Source organism: Aotus nancymaae, unplaced genomic scaffold, assembly GCF_030222135.1.
Source record: "Aotus nancymaae isolate 86718 unplaced genomic scaffold, 86718_ANA_hifiasm-v0.15.2.pri h1tg000210l, whole genome shotgun sequence".
NCBI lineage: Eukaryota > Metazoa > Chordata > Mammalia > Primates > Aotidae > Aotus > Aotus nancymaae.
In genome coordinates, this window is record NW_026988625.1 from 762081 (window position 1) to 781388 (window position 19308).

At 46.6% G+C, this 19308-nt stretch overlaps 1 protein-coding gene and 1 pseudogene across 1 annotated transcript in view; one reads left to right on the forward strand and one right to left on the reverse strand.

Moving 5' to 3' along the window:
• The first annotated feature begins 471 nt into the window (after nt 1–471).
• Nucleotides 472–812, forward strand: LOC110567456 (large ribosomal subunit protein eL34-like; annotated as a pseudogene).
• An 11145-nt stretch (nt 813–11957) lies between these two features.
• MAPK1 (mitogen-activated protein kinase 1) overlaps nt 11958–19308 on the reverse strand; it is a 98787-nt gene continuing 91436 nt past the window's right edge. Inside the window, exon 9 of the mRNA XM_012466482.3 lies at nt 11958–15924. The gene's annotated coding sequence lies outside the window, so the exon portion shown is untranslated. The remainder of the gene's footprint in view (nt 15925–19308) is intronic.

Below are 19308 nucleotides of genomic sequence, written 5' to 3' on the forward strand. Positions count from 1 at the left end.
TCAGAGCCAGACTCAGATGGCAGAGACTTTGGAATGATCAGACTGAGAATTTAAAATACCTAGGATTAGTATGCTATGGGCTCTAATGGAAAAAGTTCGACAAGCAAGAACAGATGGGTGATGTAAGCAGAGAGATGGAAACTTAAGAGAGGAACAGAGATTTAAAATGTTTATGTAGATCTCAGCTTCCAGCTTACATCATTCTCCTTCCTTCTCAAGAACTTTGTTTTTTTGAGACAGGGTCTCACTCTGTCACCCAGGCTGCAGTGCAGTGGTGCGATCACGGCTCACTGCAACCTCTGTCTCCAGGGCTCAAGCGATCCTCCCACTTCAGCCCGCAAGTAGCTAGGACTATAGGCATGAGCCACCACGTCCAGCTAATTTTTGTATTTTTTGTAGAGATGGGATTTCACAATGTTGCTCAGCCTGTTAAAGAATTTAGTCTGTGGACGTTGTCTGCAGGCACTCAAAATGGTCCAGCATTTGACATACTGACATAGGCTTTCCTACAATACAGCCTGTAATAAAACTAGGCTGTCCCAAACTCTTGGTAATAGAATTGTTTACTTTTATACCAAGAAGGTTGGGAAAGCACCAAAATCTGCATGTGGCGTGTGCCCAGGCAGACTTCGTGCTGTAAGACCTAAAGTTCTTATGAGGTGGTCCAAAACAAAGAACATGTCAGCAGGGCCTACGGTGGTTCTGTGTGTGCTAAATGGGTTCGTGACAGGATCAAGAGTACTTTCCTTATCGAGGAACAGAAGATCGTTGTGAAAGTGTTGAAGACAGAAGCACAGTCAGAAGCTAAATAAAAAATGAAACTTTTTTTGAGTAATAATAAAAAAGGAACTTACTTTAACGTTTCTTATAAAGCAGTGCTACTGGCAACTAATTCTGTTTTTGTTTGTCTAATAAAGTATTTATACTTCAGAGGCAGGGGTTTGTTCTGTGGCTTAGGATGGAGTGCATTGGTGCAATCCTAGCTTGCTGCAACTTTGAACTCGTAGGCTCAAGCAATCCTCCCACCTTGGCTTCCAAAAGTGCTGGGATCATAGAAGTGAGCCACTGTGCCTGGTGTTTTGTTTTTGAGACAGAGTCTTGCTTTGTCTCCCAGGCTGGAGTGCAATGGCATGATCTTGGCTCACTGCAACCTCCATCTCAGTTCTAGCAACTCTACTGCCTCAGACTCCCAAGTAGCTTTGATTACAGGTGCCCACCACCATGCCTGGCTAATTTTTGTAATTTTAGTGGGTGGCGGGGGGTGGGGTGTCTCACCATGTTGGCCAGGCTGGTCTTGAACTCCTGACCTCAGGTGATCCACCTGCCTCGGCCTCCCAAAGTGCTGGGATTACAGATGTGAGTCACCGTGCCCGGCCTTGTTTTGTTTTTGAGACAGTCTCTTCTTCTGTCACTCAAGCTGGAGTACAGTGGTGCCATCATAGTTCATTGCAACCTTGAACTCCTGGACTCAAGTGATCTTCCTGCCTCAGCCTCCTGAGTATCTGGGACTACAGGCTTGCAGCGCCAAGTACAGATTTTTTTTTTTTCCTTTTTCTTTCTTTCTTTTTTTATTTTTGGTAGAGACAGGGTCTCGCTCTGTTGCCTAGGCTGGTCTCAAACTGCTGGCCTCAAGAAATCCTCCTGCCTTGGCCTTCCAAAGTGCTGGGATTACAGGCGTGAACCACCATGGCCAGCTATTTTATCTCCATTATGAAAAATAATTTCAGTGGGCACAATATGCTAGGATGGTGGTTTTTCTCTTTCAATACTATGTATCATTGGAGTGGTGGGAGGGGACACTCAATTGCAGAGGGTGAATTTCTAGTTTCTCACCATTAAGTATATTAACCGTGGGTGTTTTGTAGATGCTTTTTATCAAGCTGAGAAAGTTCCTCTCTATTCCAATTTGCTGAGAGTTTTTACCATGAATAGGTTCAGATTTTGTTGCTGAAGCGGGTCTCAAGTTCCTGGGCTGAAGCAATCCTCCCATCTCAGCCTTCTGAGAAGCAGGGAATACAGTTGCAAGCCACCATGCCTGGCTTCTTTCCAAATCTATCTGATCATATATATATATATATATGTCTCAAATATATATATATTTGAGACAGAGCTTTGCTCTGTCACCCAGGCTGGAGTGCAATGTGCCATCTTAGCTCACTGCAACCTCCACCTCCTGGGTTCAAGTGATTCTCTTGCCTCAGCCTCCTGAGTAGCTGGGATTATGGTGCATGCCACCACACTCAGCTAATCTTTGTATTTTTAGTAGACACGGGGTTTCAACATGTTGGCCAGGATGGTCTCGAACTCCTGACCTCAGGTGATCCACCCATCTAGGCCTCCCAAAGTGCTGGGATTACAGATATGAGACACTGTGCCCAGCCATGATTTTTTTTTCGGCAGGGTTTCACTCTCGCTCAGGCGGAAGTGAAGTTGTGCCATCACAGCTCACTGCAGGTTTGATGTCCTGGGCCCAGGTGTTGCTCCCACCTCGGCCTACCAAGTAGCTGGGACCACAGGTGACCACCACCACACCTGGCTAAGTTTTTGTTTTTTATAGTGATGGGGTTTTGCCACATTGCCCAGGCTGGTCTCAAACTCCTGGGCTCAAGTGATCCACCTACCTCACCCTAAAGCGCTGGGATTACAGGCGTGATCCTGTAAAACTGGCCTGATTTTTGAATGTTGATCCAGATTTGCATATCAGGAATCAATCCTATCTCGTCAAGATGTATGATTCTTTTTTGAGACTGAGTCTCACTCTGTCACCCAGGCTGGAGTGCAATGGCATGATCTTGGCTCATTGCAACCTCTGCCTCCCGGGTTCAAGCAATTCTCCTGCCTCAGTCTCCTGAGTAGCTGGGATTACCGGCACACGCCACCACGCCCAGCTAATTTCTGCATTTTTAGTAGAGATGTGGTTTCCCCATGTTGGTCAGACTGGCCTCGAACTCCTGACTCGTGATCCGCCTGCCTTGGCATCTCAGAGTGCTGAGATTAAAGGCGTGAGCCACTGTGCCTGGCCTGTATAACATCTTTTTTTTTTGAGATGGCGTTTTTGCTCTGTTGCCAGGTTGGAATGGAGTGGCATGATCTTGGCTTACTGCAACTTCTGCCTCAGCCTCCTGAGTAGCTGGGACTACAGGCGCGCGCCACCACACCCGGCTAGTTTTTATATTTTTAGTAGAGATAAGGTTTCACCATGTTGGCCAGGATGGTCTTGATCTGTTGACCTCATGATCTGCCCACCTCAGCTTCCCAAAGTGTTGGGATTACAGGCATGAACCACTGTGCCCAGCCTTAACATCTTTATCTGGTTTGGAGATTAGGGTAATGCTGGCATCACAGAATGAGTTATGACTATTTACTGCTTCTGTTTTCTGGAAGAGATTGTAGAGAATTGATGTCTTCCTTAAAACATCTGGGCTTGGTAGAGTCATGCTGAATGAATTGAAAACTTAAGTCAACGCAAAAACCTGCCCATGGGTGTTTACAGCAGCTTTATTTCATTTTGGAAGCAAGTGAGATGTTCTTTGACAGCCAAATGGACACACTATCAGTGGTATATCCATACAATGGAATATTATTCAGTGATAAGAAGAAAGGAGCTATATAATCACAAATAGACATGGAGGGCTACTGACTGCATATGGCTGAGTGAAAGAAGCCAGTCTGAAAATGACACATTCTGTTCTAACTACATGACATTTTGGAAAGGCAAAACCACAGCAACAGTAAAAAACCCCATGGTTGGCGGGGGATAGGTGTGCTGACGGTGCAGGGGTGGGTGTGTGGGACTCCATGTACTGTCTGCTTAATTACTCTGTAAAAAGCGGTACTAAAAGAGTAAAATCTATTTTAAAAATAGATGAGCAAGAGGGGAGGAATGACCAGGTTTGCTGAAGAGAGAGGCTTTGGGGGCCTCACAGGGGTCAGGACATGTCTGAGGAATTTCACAACCATGGCCAAGAAAAGACATGTGCTCCCAGTGATCTGAGAGGATCCTGACCATGCAATGTTAACTACGACCTTCAAGATTTCACTATCTTCAAGATACTCCTGGAGAGCCGAACATTCGTAAATGCAACCCAAGGTCTACTTTTTGTGCAGCGTGAACAGATGAAAGCATCAATGGCAGGAGGTAAAATGAAAGATTTCTGTGGACAGAAACATCCTGGACTTCTTAGCACCTGCATGTAGCCTCCCCACTGCTAGCGGACATGGCGTTTTTAATTTTTTTTTAAGAGTGGGTCTTGCTCTGTTGCCCAGCAGGAGTGCAGTGGTGCAATCATAGCTCACTGCAGCCTTGAACTCCTGGGTTCAAGTGATCCTCCTGCCTCAGCCTCCCAGTGGTCCTAGTAGCTGGGACCATATGCATGTGCCACTATGCCTGGCTTATTTTTTTTTTAATTATTTTTTGTAGAGGTAAATACAACCTGTGTTGTCCAGGCTGGCTTTGAACACCTAGTTTCAAGCAATCCTCTTACCTTGGCCTCTCAAAGTGCAGGGATTACAGGTGTGAGCCACTGCACATGGCCCTGTTTGCTAGTTTTAATGATTCCTCTTCTCTGGTTACCAAGGCAATACAAAGTATTAAACTTCCTCGTGTACCTGTCAAGAGGGTGCTGCACCTTAGAAATTCCCCAGCACACCAGGAGTGCTCCCTCTGCTCTCTGCTGTGGCCCAGGGATGTGTGGTCTCAGGCCTTTCCTCCATCCTCTGGAGTCAGATCTGGCAGGCACATGCTGTGCATTAAGCCTTGGGGCTGGCAGTGGAGGCCTGGCCAGAACCCTGGGCTGGGATTGAAGGGCTGATCATGGACAGGCACAGGGCCAGTAGGCTGCAGTAACAGCACGGAGTGGTCTTCCACAGAAGCGGCTTTCCTGGGGAGCTGTGTCACCTGATATCCATCATGTGTGCCTGCTGCTTGTGGTGGGGTGCCATGCAGGTGATCAGGACAGTGGGGGCTCTTTTGGGGGCCCAAGATGGGCTCAGAATCAGACATGTACACCAGCCACCTCCAGGGAAAAAGAAAGCACAAAGTAAAAGACAAAGGGGAAGGGGTGTGCAGCAGGCCATGCTGTTACCGGCTGAGCTTCAGGTGGCCTTGGTATCTCTGACCTCAACCTTGGGCTGCACAGCTCATGGGAACATCTAATGAAGTCTCTAACAATTGTGCCAAGGTGGGGCCTGGCCAATGTCTCAGCAGCTAGAGTCCTCACAGAGCCAGCGCTGGAACCCTTACTGCCGGGACACTTCCTCCAGTGCCTAGATGTGGCCACCCCATATGGCTGGGGGTGTCTGTCTTGCCTTTGGAGCTCCTTTTGCTAGTGGAGATGCTGTGTTCTCTGATTTCAGGTGGGACCTCCTATTTTGATGACAGCACATTTTTTTTTTTTTTTTTTTGAGAGAGTCTTGCTCCGTTGCCAGGTGCCGGGCTGGAGTGCAGTGGCGCAATCTCAGCTCACTGCAACCTCTGCAATTCTCCTGCCTCAGCCTCCCGAGTGGCTGGGACTACAGGTGTGCGCCACCACGCCCAGCTAATTTTTGTATTTTTAGTAGAGACGGGGTTTCACCATGTTGGCCAGGATGGTCTCGATCTCTTGACCTCGTGATCCGCCCGCCTCGGCCTCCCAAAGTGCTGTGATTACAGGCGTGAGCCACCGTGCCCGGCCGACAGCACATTCTTAAAACAGGGGAGGTAATGTATACATACAACCCTGAGTTGGTTTCATGTCAATGTCAAACATGTGAGTGTGTTAGGCTGTTCTTGTGTTGGTATAAAAGAATACCCGAGACTGGCCGGGCGTGGTGGCTCATGCCTATGATCCCAGCACTTTGGGAGGCTGAGGCAGGCGGATCACGAGGCCAGGAGTTCGAGACCAGCCTGGCCAATATGGTGAAACCCCATCTCTACTATATAATACAAAAATTAGCCAGGCGTGGTGGCGTGCACCTATAGTCCCAACTACTCGGGAGGCTGAGGCAGAGGAATTGCCTGAACCCAGGAGGCAGAGGTTGCACTGAGCCGAGATTGTACCACTGCCCTCCAGCCTGTGTGACAGAGCAAGATTCCATCTCAAAAAAACAAAAGAAAACCAAAAACCAAAAACCTGAGTCTGGGTAATTTATAGAGAAAAGAGGTTTAATTGGCTCATAATTCTGCAGGCTGCACAGGAAGCATGGCACCAGAATCTGCTTGGCTTCTGGGAGGCCTCAGGGAGCTTTCACTCCAGGCAGAAGGGGAAGTGGGAGCAGGTGCGGCACATGGCCAGAGCAGGGGTGAGAGCGTGAGTGTGGGAAAGTGCCACACTTTTACACAACCACATCTCACAAGGGTAGCACCTCCCACCAGTCCCCACCTCCAACACTGAGGACATCTCAGCATGCTTTCTGGCAGGGACATCATCCAAACTCAATCATCAACGAGCAACAAAAGGCTGCCGGAGAGGTATGCATGCTGGCCCACCCAGGTCAGCTGTCACGCTCACCCTGAGGGAGGACAGGCAGCCACTGTGACCCCCATTATCACCACCAACCAAATAGTGACTCTGGTGTCTACTTGGCGGGGGTCTAATTCTCCCTATCTGAAAAAAAAAAATGCCTTGGTTCTGACTTGTCCTTGCAAAACTGTCCTCACATCGGTCTATCCAAGGTCCTCTTCCCATCAGAGAAGAGCCGGTCACACTGTGGCTGGCTCCCTCCCTGGGACCTGGCTGATAGTTCCAGGAGGGGCCGAAGCACTGGAGGCACATGTGTGGGCTGGCTGCTCACCCTCTTTCCTGCTTTTATCGCTTGTGAGGAAACAGAAACAAAACGGTTGTCTTCTGTCATGGTATCGTCTGCCTCTCCTGCCTGCTGATTCCATTCCTGTTCTGTGCTGCCCGCACATCTCAGGCTGCAGTAGCTCTCTCCTCAGGGAATTCACTTTGGCAACCAAGCCCCCCTGCAGCTTCTCCTTGCCCTGTGCTCCCCTCTTAGGTAGATGCCCTTAAAACGCTGTGCTCCCAGCCTTGGGGCCCTGGAGTCCAGGGTGCTAATCCCTGGCGCCTTCCAGCCACAAGGGCCTTCACTGACAGTATGACTTTTTTGTTTGAAATCTGCATTGGCCCAGCCTTTCTTTCTTTTTTTCTTTTTAATCAAGACAGAGCTCTCACTCTGTCGCCTAGCCTGGAGTTCAGTGGTGCCATCCTGGCTCACTGCAACCTCTGCCTCCCAGGTTCAATCGATTCTCACACCTCAGCCTCCGAGTAGCTGGGACTACAGGCATGTGCCACCATGCCTGGCCAGATTTATGGTCCGATCTAGCAGTGACAGTGCTTTTCTAAAACTGTGGGAGTCATTGCTGCTTTCACTCCTGCACTTATACTCTCAAGCACTTATTGCATTTGTAGTTTCAACTTCTTTACAATAAATGGTTAAATTAACTAATGCCTGGCCTCCCTGCTGAGTTACCAGTGTTGGGAGGGCAGCCCTGTCTGTTTTGTTCATTGCAATACTCATCGCCTTACAAATTCATGTCTTACGAGCTATTGCCTGCCCCTCCCCCATTTGCATGACCTCTTTGGTGGCCTTAATCATCCTATTTTTTTTTTGTTTTGTTTTTTGAGACAGTTTCACTCTTGTTGCTCAGGCTGGAGTGCAATGGTGTGATGATGGCTCACTGCAACCTCCGCCTCCCAGGTTCAAGCGATTCTCCTGTCTCAGCCTCGAGTAGCTGGGATTACAGGCACCCGCCACAACACCCAGCTGATTTTTGCATTTTTAGTAGAGATGGGGTTTCACCATGTTGGCCAAGCTGGTCTTGAATTCCTGACCTCAGGTGGTCCACCCACCTTGGCCTCCCAAAGTGCTGGGATTACAGCTGTGAACCACTGCGCCTGGGCCTTCCTACTTTTAAACTAGTTAGATGACTGTACTCAACTCCCTAGCAAGGCCCTCCTGCTGCTGACCTGACAATGATGCCCATGCTGCCAGCTCTCTGTCCTACCTTGGTCCACTGTAGAGGTGTTAACAGTCATCCATGGCCTTGTTCTGCTTCCTTGATTGCTCAGTCTTTTGTGACATTTGCTCTCCTGTCTCAGTTCCCATCACCCTTTTCTGGCTCCTCTATGGCAGGCATATTATGCTATCTGTGGGAGGCAGACAGGTTCCCACCCTTGCTTATTCAGAGCAGGGAAAGTTCTACTGATTTCATTTCATGAAAGGATACTGGTGATAAAAGTATTTGAAAACCACTGCTTTGTGGAATATGTAAGTGCAGCAGACTTTCGAAAGCAATTTAGAAAACAAATTGTCGCCCAGGCTGGAGTGCAGTGGCACAACCACGGTTCACTGCAGCCTCGACCTCCCAGGTTTAAGCAATCCTCTAGCCTCAGCCTGCTGAGCAGTTGGGACCACAGGCTTGTGCCACCACGCCTGGCTAATTTTTTTTTTTTTTTTTTTTTGAGATGGAGTCTCGCTCTGTCATCCAGGCTGGAGTGCAACAGCATGATCTGGGCTCACTGCAACCTCCGCCTCCCGGGTTCAAGTGATTCTCCTGTTTCAACCTCCTGAGTAGCTGGAATTACAGTGCCTGACACCACCCCAGGCTAATTTTTGTATTTTTAGTAGAGATGGGGTTTCACCATGTTGGCCAGGCTGGTCTCGAACTCCTGACCTCGTGATCCGCCCACCTCTGCCTTCCAAAGTCCTGAGATTACAGGTGTGAGCAACTGCGCCTGGCCAAAGCAATTCTTGAAAAGCAACAGGTTGGCTTCCAAATGCTCAGCCCTGTCATGGGTCTCACCCTGTGGTATTAGTGCTTTCCTCCTCCTTGTGTAGTTGGTTCCACCTCAGAAAACCTGCATTTCCTAGCCTGTAAAGCTTAGCATGCTCCCCATACCTACGGAATGGGAACGATGAGTATTTTAAAGGAAATATTAAAAGCACACTCTGGGATTAAAGAGTGGGCAGACTGAAGGAATGGTGACATGGCCACTGGGTCACTGCCTCTCAAAACTGGTCTCAGAGCTGGCCTGAGGCCCCTCTGCACATGGCCTGCTAGCTTGTGGGCCCACACTGCTGGTTGGCAGCACATCTTCCTCCAGTGCCTTGTTCCAGGCTTGAAAGCTTTGCCCTAGTGTCCAAGGTCACTGCACACCCTTGCCTCCCTTCTTCACACATTTAGCTTCCCTTGTCCAGCATCCCACCACAGAGGAGCCTCCCCTGCTTCACTCATCACTTTCACAGCTGACAACTGGCTTCTGTTACTGTCTGGTCTTACTGAACAAAAGGGGCACTGGCTCCTCTGCTCCTTCTGGCCAAGAAATTCAAGAGGATTCCTCAACTCCTACCTCATCAGGGACTTAATTTTGACATGTCTTTCTCAAGCCTGTGTCTGGAGCATGATGGTTCTACATCACGCTGAAACTGCTGGGATTCCTGTGCTTGGGACACAGCTCAGCACATCACAGGTTCCAGAGCATGGATAGGGTGTCATATTTCCAGTTAACTCCAGAGAGGGCATCTGTAGGCCCTATGTGTGGATGTGGAACATTATTATATGAAAAACTCCCTTAGACTTAAAACTTTGGTAAGAAGAAATTAGGGCACAGGAAGGAAGAAAGTAACAGTAAATAAGTTTTCTAGGCATTGGTGGTTAAAGATGGCTTTCCTTTCAAAGTAGGCAGGCTGCTGTTTTCTGTGTTCACATAGTACTAGGGTGGCTCTCAGAGTACAGGGGAGTGAAAATGGCCCAGAGGGTCCTTCTGATATCCTCAAATAAAGACAACTTTGCTTTCAAATGGAAAACGGCTACTGTCACATTCTTGCTGTAATCATTCTAGCTTTTACACATACACATCTGTGGATCCCCACAGAAATATTATCACAAAGCTACTGGACATCAGTCTTCTTGGTCTGCGTATGGCTGAAAGGCGTTTTCCTTTCCCTCAGGGACCAGCAGGTCCAGGCATTTCCTGAAAGTTGGGACTGTCCCTGCTGCAGCCCCCGCTCCTGGCCTCTGGCGCTACAGGAACTCAAGTGTCTGCTGAATGGATCTGGAGCAGATAATAAAGCCAGTGTGAAGTCACAAGGAAACCCACATGACTGACATCTTCCATTGGGTATTTTGTGACTGAAACTGGACAGGGTCTCTTCCTTCCCTCCCTCCTGCCACAACTGAACACAATGTCACCATCGACAAGGGTGACACAGCTGGCCTCACAGCTTCCCGGGCAGCCCTAGACGACTTTCTGCTCTCCATAAACACAGTCTAGGCTTGTGATGCTGAGGCACTCCACTTGCACCGTCTGGACATGGCGGGGTCTGCCAACCACTGCTGACACCATATGCTCAGCTGCAGCAGGTGCCCAACCATGTGGTCTCTGCCAGGATGCCACGGCCCCTCCACCAGCCCTGTGGTTGTAACCCACATGGTCTCCCCACTGTACTTCTTCCCCTTGGTCTTCTACTTCACCCAGCCCAGCTAACATGACATGCAGGCAGAGGGTGTCCTAGTGTCACCGCAGGTCCTTCCAGCGGCAGGCAGTCCCATTACAGCTTTCATGATGCCTCTGCCTCATCCTCAGCAAAGATCTTGTCTCCCACCTTCACCTGCAAAAGACATGTCACAGGGCATGACCCCCCCCCCCCCGCCCCATTCTCTCCTCTCCACCTGAAAATGACATCATCTTCAGCTGTCCTTGGCACCAGACTCAAGAGAACGAGCCCTATCTCCATCTCGGCCCCATGAAGCCCAGTGCCACCATCCCCTCCACTGACTCTCTGCCTCACTGCTCCTTCCTCCTAGAGTCAGGGATGGTAAGCTTGTCCCTAGGAAAACCTGTCCCTGCACTGCTCCTCTTTGGCACTCCCCAACCCTGTCCCCTTGGCTCGAGGGGTCTGCACTTGCCTCCACAGCCTAGGCGTGTTTCCTGCTTCCCTCAGATGGTCCAGCCTAGCTCTGAATGTGTTAGTTTTGAGTAGATACAGCAAACCAGCCAGTCTAGATGCTGGTCTGAGCTGCCATATGGAACCACTGAGCTACCGCTGAGAAGAGGAACCCATCACAAAGCAGAGAAAATGTGACCAAGCTCCTGTGCTGACAAAGGAAGATGATTATTCTGATTGTTTTCTACAGAATCTGGACAACAGGAAGGAGTGTTAAGTCTCTCAGGGAGAGGGCCAGTAAAATACTCCCATAGTGCTTCAAATACCCCATTCCAAACTCCCAGTTTAGGTGCTGTCAGCTCATTTCCCTGAAGGTTTCTGGCAGGAGAGGGTTTCCTCTCAGATTAGCAGTTACTTACATTCGCAGGCATTTCTGTGACACCTTGCAACAAAACTTAATGAAATAAAGCAGCACTGAAAAAGACTTGCTATTTACTGAGTACTTGCTTTCTAGTACTATGCTAAACAGTTGAAATGTATTTTTATAATCTTTAGCATATACGAGACAAGTAATATTGCCTCTACTTTATATCTGACAGCCTGAAGCACAGAGAGAAAGCAGAGACACAGAATGACCTGCCCACAGCTAGCTGCAGTTATAAGCAGGGGGTAGTTCTGAACCCAGCTGGATGGGTCCAAGACTTGTGCTCTTCCCACAACACCACATCCAAAACATTTCCCAATATCTTTGTTTTGTATATAAGTCACTGCATAATGCCCAATATTGATAAGAACCAAATGTCCAAGAATCCCTATCTTTATGACTTCTTGCTGTGAAAAAAAGGGTTGCCCAGGACATCTGCCCAGCAGTGGGGTTGCAGTTGTTCAGGTGGATGAGGAGATGGGCATGGGCATCACCTACCTCCCCCGACAGGCAAAGGTCTGAAGAATCACCTGGAGAACCCTAGGAGCACTGACATCCCCATTTAACTCGAGGAGCAGCTCACAGCCCTATCACAAGTTACCACTCACAGAGCAAATCAGAAAGACATCTGGTAAAAGTAATGAAGGACTAGACAATTTCACGCTTTCACAGATGAAACTGCAATTAAACTATGCATGCACGGTGCTTTGTTATTTTGGTAATACAGGGACACAATTTAATGATTCTAAGGATTTTTTTGTAGTTTTTTTTTTTTTTTTTTACAAGTCAGGTGCCATAAACATTCAAATAATCCATCTTTTAAAAAGTACGTTTACAACATCAAAAGAATTAAGATGAAATATAAACCTTTCTACTTACAATTTTTATACAGATTAACCAAATCACAAATACCACAAATAAATGTTAATGTTAAATTGTAACAATATAATGAATAAACATTCAGAATCTTAATAAAAATCTTCCTTTAACATTTTTAAACTTACCATTATACTAAATAATCTATGCAGAGTTTTGGGGTACAATACCAAGAAGGCACCAACAGTACAAAGCAGATACAAAGCAGTTTCAGAACTTTCTTGAGTGCTCTACATGGATAAACAGCACAAAAAAAGGCAACAAGCTTTAGGTAAACCTGGTGCAACCCTAGAGGACTTGCTCTGGATTTCCATTTGTTTCTGACTCGTGTCAAGGTGGATGACATAAGAGAAACCACATACTCACTGCTATAGCTTGTCATCTGAACTACAGGAGTATCATGTTTCAAACACCGGCATAACAATTTTAAAGCACATATGCTTTAAAAATGTATAAGCAAAAGGATTGCTCAGATTTTCAAAACCATTACATTTACAAAAATATTTCCCTTAAACTTGGGATTGCTCCAAAACGTTGATTTACAAATATAAAATTATGGAAGGACCCAAAGCATGTGTGCATATGTATGTATGTATATTAACACACTGTTACCATACTATATAAAAGTTACCAATTTAAAAACCATATTAACATATAAGCAAATAAAGAGAAAACAGTCTTCTCTGAATGGCTGGAATATTATGTGGCATGTGGTATGGGTAGTTTACCTTTGCAATTCCTTAGAGACAACCACAGGTGAGCCACATGTAGCTTCTCAAAGCTACCAGTTACCTCTACACCCACTGCCTGTGCCCAAGAGCAGAAGGAATGAGTGTGCACACACACCACACACTGTGCACTGCACAGAGAATACAGTCTTCTTCTACCCAGATGCCACAAAGTCTGCGTATCTCTGCCAGCTTTGAGGACCTGTGTCAGGACAGAGTCCTCATGAGTTCTTTCAAATCCATCCCACTGGCTTATTCAGTATTTCTTTAAACTAAATGAAAGGACTGGAATGTTTCAACAGGAATTTTTTGCTTACATTTTAGACACCAAAAAAGCCATTAGTCTGAAAGCTTATTTGAACACACTAATAATGGGGGTGCTGTTCAGCGTCACTAATATGAATTAAGATGACCTAATCTGTACATTTTTACAAATGTAAGAAGAGCCAAAATGATACGTCTACTACAAATGATAGCTAGCGCTTTTCATAGGTTCCTTGGTTAGGACCATTCTCTGCCCTGTTACATTATGTTTGGCATGATTAATAAAAAGCACACAACTTATGGCTACAATGATTCTAGAATGAAGTTAGTGGTTTCATGCCAATCTGACACCACAGTACCAGGAAGGGGAATGGGAAGGAGCTCACAGTCTCCAGATGTTAGTAGCCAAGACTATAGTTTTCTATTTAGAAGAGGATAGCAAATTAACCTCGTAATACTAACTTTCCATTTAAAAAGTATAAAGAAGCAAGAGTAATAAAACCATCAATGCTTTTTTAAAAATGAAAACTGACTTATTATCAGGTAACAGTCAAATCTCTGTGTCCTGTGAATGCTGTGTGGACGGTCTGATGGCAGCTCTGAGCACGCAAGTGAAAAGCGTGTATTTCAGGGCAAGAATAGAGATGTCAGTCTGTTTTCTGAGGATGAGCCAGCTATTTTTCTTCAGCCACAGGAGTGGTAAGTGTGAGCGCCCTGGGCTGGGTGGTGAGGATCACATACTGCCGGGTGGCCCTTCCCAATACTTGGCTGTACCCAGCACTGGCTCTGGGGCACATGGGCATGCCCACTTTAGAGAGAACCAGGAAATCCAACCTGAGATGTTGGGGCTTCTTCATTAGGGTTTGACAGAATATTTGAGACCTAAGACTTTGAATGAAGGAATATGACAAAATTGATTCTCTGCTGAGCAGAGGTAAAAAGGACCTTACAGAAACACCTTTCTAAATCATCTTATGTAAACCCAAGTGCTGGGCCAGTGCCTGGGTGGCAAAGTGAGGCCTGTGAGCATTTCTGTGCTCAGCACGACCTGAACCTGACTGTCCATTCAGACACGCTGATCCAGAGGAAAGCAACACTGAATCTTAACATGAATGTGAAGATAGAAGATGTGCATTTATTTTCATGAATTACAAATGCATTTCTGTTCATATTAGCAGGCAGTCTTTATATAACCCATTCTCCATTGCTGTCAAAAATCAAACAAAAGGACAGCTGAGAAATGAAAAGCTAAAAATAGAATTATTTTTCCTAAATGATCTGCTAGATAGCATTTTCCGTGGAACACAACTGAGAGGTAACAATAGAGTTTTCATTTCAATCGTAGGCATGTGGCACTTGGACAGTCATCTCTGCACAGAAAGCTGTAACAGTCATGCGAGGGTACAGTAATTATTGAACAAGGCAAATTTCTCACCACAGAGAGCAGTGGGGGGAGTCAAGAGGAGGCACCGCACTGGGACAGAACACCGAGTCAACTCCACAGTACACAGTGGCAGGAACAAATACTTAAAGAGATCAGTAAAATATGGATAGAGCTCCAAACATGACTTAGTGCTAGCTTTTTCTGATGGTCTGACTCAGCAGTATCAGAAATATTTGAGTACTTGACGACAGAACAGTGCTTCATGTCATGAGCTCGTGGAGGCTTTATTACAAATTGTTATATCGTAGGTTGAAAAATGAACTTGAGATGCTGACATGCTGTAGAAGGAAAAAGAATTGTACACTTTCTTATTTAAAGACGCAGTGTTCCTCTCTGCTAAATCCTCAGGCATGAACGTGGTTACTGAAACACACAGATGTCAAGTAGCTCAAGGGCGTATGTGCACCAGCGTGTGGAGTTCCACCCTGGGACATCCCCAGAAACCACCCACAGCTCGGCACTGCAACCTCTGTACTTCTCTCATCAAATGCTGAGTGAAGCTGCCACTTTAAGTCTTTTTGTAAGTCTTACAAACATTAAGTACTGCACATAATGCTTCTTGGCAACTGTTACACCTCTACGTGGTACAAGTGACCACAGTAAGTCTACCAAGAGTAACACTCTTGGGTGCAGTACTTACTTTTTATTTAGAAAAACGACTGCATTTTCTAAAAGCTGGGCAAATAGCACATACCTTAAATATGTTAGTGACTACCATGATATGAGAAAAGATGTGGACAAGTGTTCCCCAAGGATTCCCGAGACAGAAGCACTTGCTGCAGGCTGCAACGTCAGCCAAGGTATTTCCACAAGCTCCTGCTCTGGGGAAACAGTTATGGTCAAAAGGTGAAGTGCAAATAAGGGGCTGTCACTGACTTAAAGTGCCCTAGGTAGTAGCCTTCCCTATCATAAAGTGAGATGCCAGTGACTAGAGCCAATTGGGGAAGAATCTCTCTCTGGTGCGGCTGCATGGTCAGCAGGGCATCATGTAGAAAAGGATTCAGGAGCGGGAGGAACCACTGCATCTTTCAAACCAGAAAGCGATTAGTGACTAAAGCAACAGCAAGCAGCATGTGCACTGAAGTACATACTGCCACAGGTCACCAATGGGTGACAAACACAGGGCTGCCAAGAGGAATTCTCTGGACTGAAGGAATCTTTGAAAGCATAAAAGCCACAACTACCAGAAACCGCCCCTCCAAACGGCTCAAAGGAGTCAAAGTGGGTAAGCCGAGACGGGCTGGAGACAGGACCAGGGGTCAAGAACTGGGAAGAAGAACACTGATGTCTGAGCACGTCCAGTCCTCTGAGCCCTTGTCCTATAGAAACACAAAAGACCACTGAGTTAAGAGTGAACATGAGTTAAGTTGTGAAAACAACATCATCAGCTATCACAAAACACAAAAGTGACGAGAATGAACTACATTAAAACAGCAGCAGCAGCAATAGCATTATGAAAATAGAAAAGGGGGCTGGGCATGGTGGCTCACGCCTGTAATCCCAGCACTTTGAGAGGCCATGGCAGGTGGATCACAAGGTCAAGAGATCAAGACCATCCTGGCCAACATGGTGAAACGCTGTCTCTACTAAAAATACAAAAATTAGCTGGGCGTGGTGGTGCGTGCCTGTAATCTCAACTACTCGGGAGGCAGAGGTGGAAGAATCGCTTGAACTTGGGAGGCGAGGTTGCAGTGAGCTGAGATTGTCACTGCTCTCCAGCCTGGAGACAGAGCGGGACTCCATCTCAAAAACAAAAAAAGGGAAAAAGGAAAGAAAGACTCCTGCAAAATGGCCATTTCACTGGACAGACTTGGGCATGGGTAATACATGCCAGTTCTGAAGGGGCCAGGGTTGGCCCTCACTCCACAGGCACCTCATCTCAGCCAGTTCTGATGTGGTTTCCACAACATGTGTAGGAAAGACACCACTCCCCAGCCTATTCTGACTGCAGTGGTCCCAAGATGCCCTTCATTTACCATAAGATACCCAATACTATTCCATGGTCAAAATTAAGAGTCTAATGGCCTTTGTAAAATAATACATTTTTATGCAAAAGGGTCTTCTGCTGCCTCCAATTCTTAGCAAGTCTCTCTAAATGACCAGCAGGACAGAGTCAACAGCACAGGCAGGGGACAGTGCATTAATAATGCTCAAGCTTTCTCTGATTGATGGCAAAATAGTCCTGGTGGGAAGTGTGAGTGAGGATAACGGGCTGGGTTTTGGAAAGGCAAGGAGCTGGTTCCCAAGGGCCGGATGGGTGCTGATCATGCAGGTCAGAGGTGACTTGACAGCTATGTTCCCACGAGGCCTCTGAACCAGTGCCCTGAAAGGAAGCATTTCCCTCGCTCTCTATGCCTGGCCAGGGCCCACCTGAAGCACCACACCAGGAAAGCACAAGCAGCAACTGTTTTCCCAATGTCTCTACTTTTACTTGGAGAAATTCTATTTCAAATCTACAAGTGGTTACAGGCTAGTGGTTCTCAAATGCTAGCCTCGAAAGCCCCTGGAGGGTTTCCTAGAATGAAGATTGCCAGGGGTGGGGACAGAGCAGCCACATCTGAAGAGCCACTGCCTCATGTCATTTGCTGTACGTAATGGGTGAACTTCACTCCCAGCTATCGATCACTTTGTCCCACGCTTTTTTTTTTAAGACAGAATCTTGCTCTGTTGCCTAGGCTGGAGTGCAGCAGCACGATCTCGGTTCACTGAAACCTCCACCTCCCAGGTTCAAGCAATTCTCCTGCCTCAGCCTCCCAAGTAGCTGGGATTACAGGCACCCACTACCATGTCTGGCTAATTTTTGTATTTTTAGTAGAAGCAGAGTTTCACCATGTTGGCCAGGCTGGTTTTGAACTCCTGACCTCATATGATCCACCCACCTCGGCCTCTCATAGTGCTGGGATTACAAGAATGACCCACTGCACCCAGCCTGTCCCACCATCCTTAAAAGTGAAAACTCTCACTCAAATAATGTTCTGCATTTTGTGGTTCAAAGTAAATAGCCTGGTGGAGACGGCCAGTGGGCAACCAAGTGTCTCAAAACCCAAACAAAATAGACTCTTCCCTTTGGAGATTCTCATTGATGTGAAATGTTTTGCAGCATGAAAATCTAGCACTTGTTATTTCATAGAGCACTTTCAGAGCAGTGGTTTTCATCTACCACTCAGGAGTTGGGGCAAGAAGGATGGGTGTTATAGCCAAACTCTGGACCCGGAGATGGGATGAGAGGGAGAACTGGTCTCTGTTATGCAGAGATGAACTGCAGCCAAACTTATGGGGTTGGCAGGAAGTTAAAGCTGCCCTAAAATGCTTTCATCTTCAACAAACCAAAGGGAAACGCGGTTCATGCCCCTAGTGATCAATCCACCTGAGAAAATTCACAATGAGGCAGATGAAGAAGGAAGTTGAGCACTAGCCTCTACCTTCACCAGTCTCACAGGATAGGAGACTGAGGACACGGGCTGGGTAGGAATGAGGCTTGTCACAGACAGTAAATATGTGCAGCTTTTAAACTTGCCCATGGAAATATTTCTAAAACTGATCCCTTCAAGCAAAATACAATGAATATGCTTTGACCCTTTAAGACCTTTTGGACACCACTATAAATATCACTTGATTGCTTCCTCTACCAAAGGGGCCCCACAGCTGTGCTCTGTGGTCCTGGAGTGTATGTTTCTAGGCCTTTCCTGCTGCAGTCAAGTGTTTAACCATGTCCTCCCAGTGTCCCCTTGTTTTACTGCACCTTACCTCCCGAGCTGTCCAATTTAGAGCTCCTGATCTCAGGTGTGTGAGCTGGGAACTCAGAGACAATGCTCCTTAGTATTGTGAATGAGTCCTGAGACTTTTTCCAGGCAGCAAGGCTAGTCACAGGCAGTGTGCAGCCTGCCACTGTTTCGTGCTGGCAAACATTTCAAGAAAATGACATTCTGGGTCCAAAATAACTGGACTCTGCTTAGTTTTGCCACTTGATGTGCAATTTTGAGCAAAGTGCTTAAAGGCTCCTATCTTCAGTTTCCTCAATCATAAACATGGATGCATGCTGACTTCCAAAAATGTGGTTGTGATCACCAAAATGAAATGTTTATTAAAGAACCTATCCCATAGTTTAATTAGCCAACCCAGCCCCAGCTTCCCCTGGAGTCATGTGATATTATACATGATTAAATTATAAGTCAGTCTAGATGTTGGCAACTTGCATGGATAAATGCAACGCATGGATAAAATGAGATGGGTTGATGGGTGGATTGAGTAACAGATGGACAGATCTGTGAGAAAACAAGTAAAATGTTAATATTAATTGTAGAATTTAGGTAGTGGGAATATGGGTGTCTACTTTAAATTCCTTCAACTTTTCAGGATAGTTGAAAACTATCACTATGTCACTAAAAGAATGTTGGGGGAGGCTGGGTGTGGTGACTCACACCTGTAATCCCAGCACTTTGGGAGGCTGATGCGGGTGGATCACAAGGTCAGGAGTTCAAGACCAGCCTGGCCAATACGGTGAGAAACCCCATCTCTACTAAAAATACAAAAATTAGCTGGGCATGGTGGCAGGCGCCTGTAGTCCCAGCTACTTGAGAGGCTGAGGCAGGAGAACTGCTTGGACCTGGGAGGTGAAGGTTGTAGTGAGCCAAGACCGTGACATTACACTCCAGCCTGGGAAGCAGAGCAAGACTGTCTCAAAAAAAAAAAAAAAACAGTTT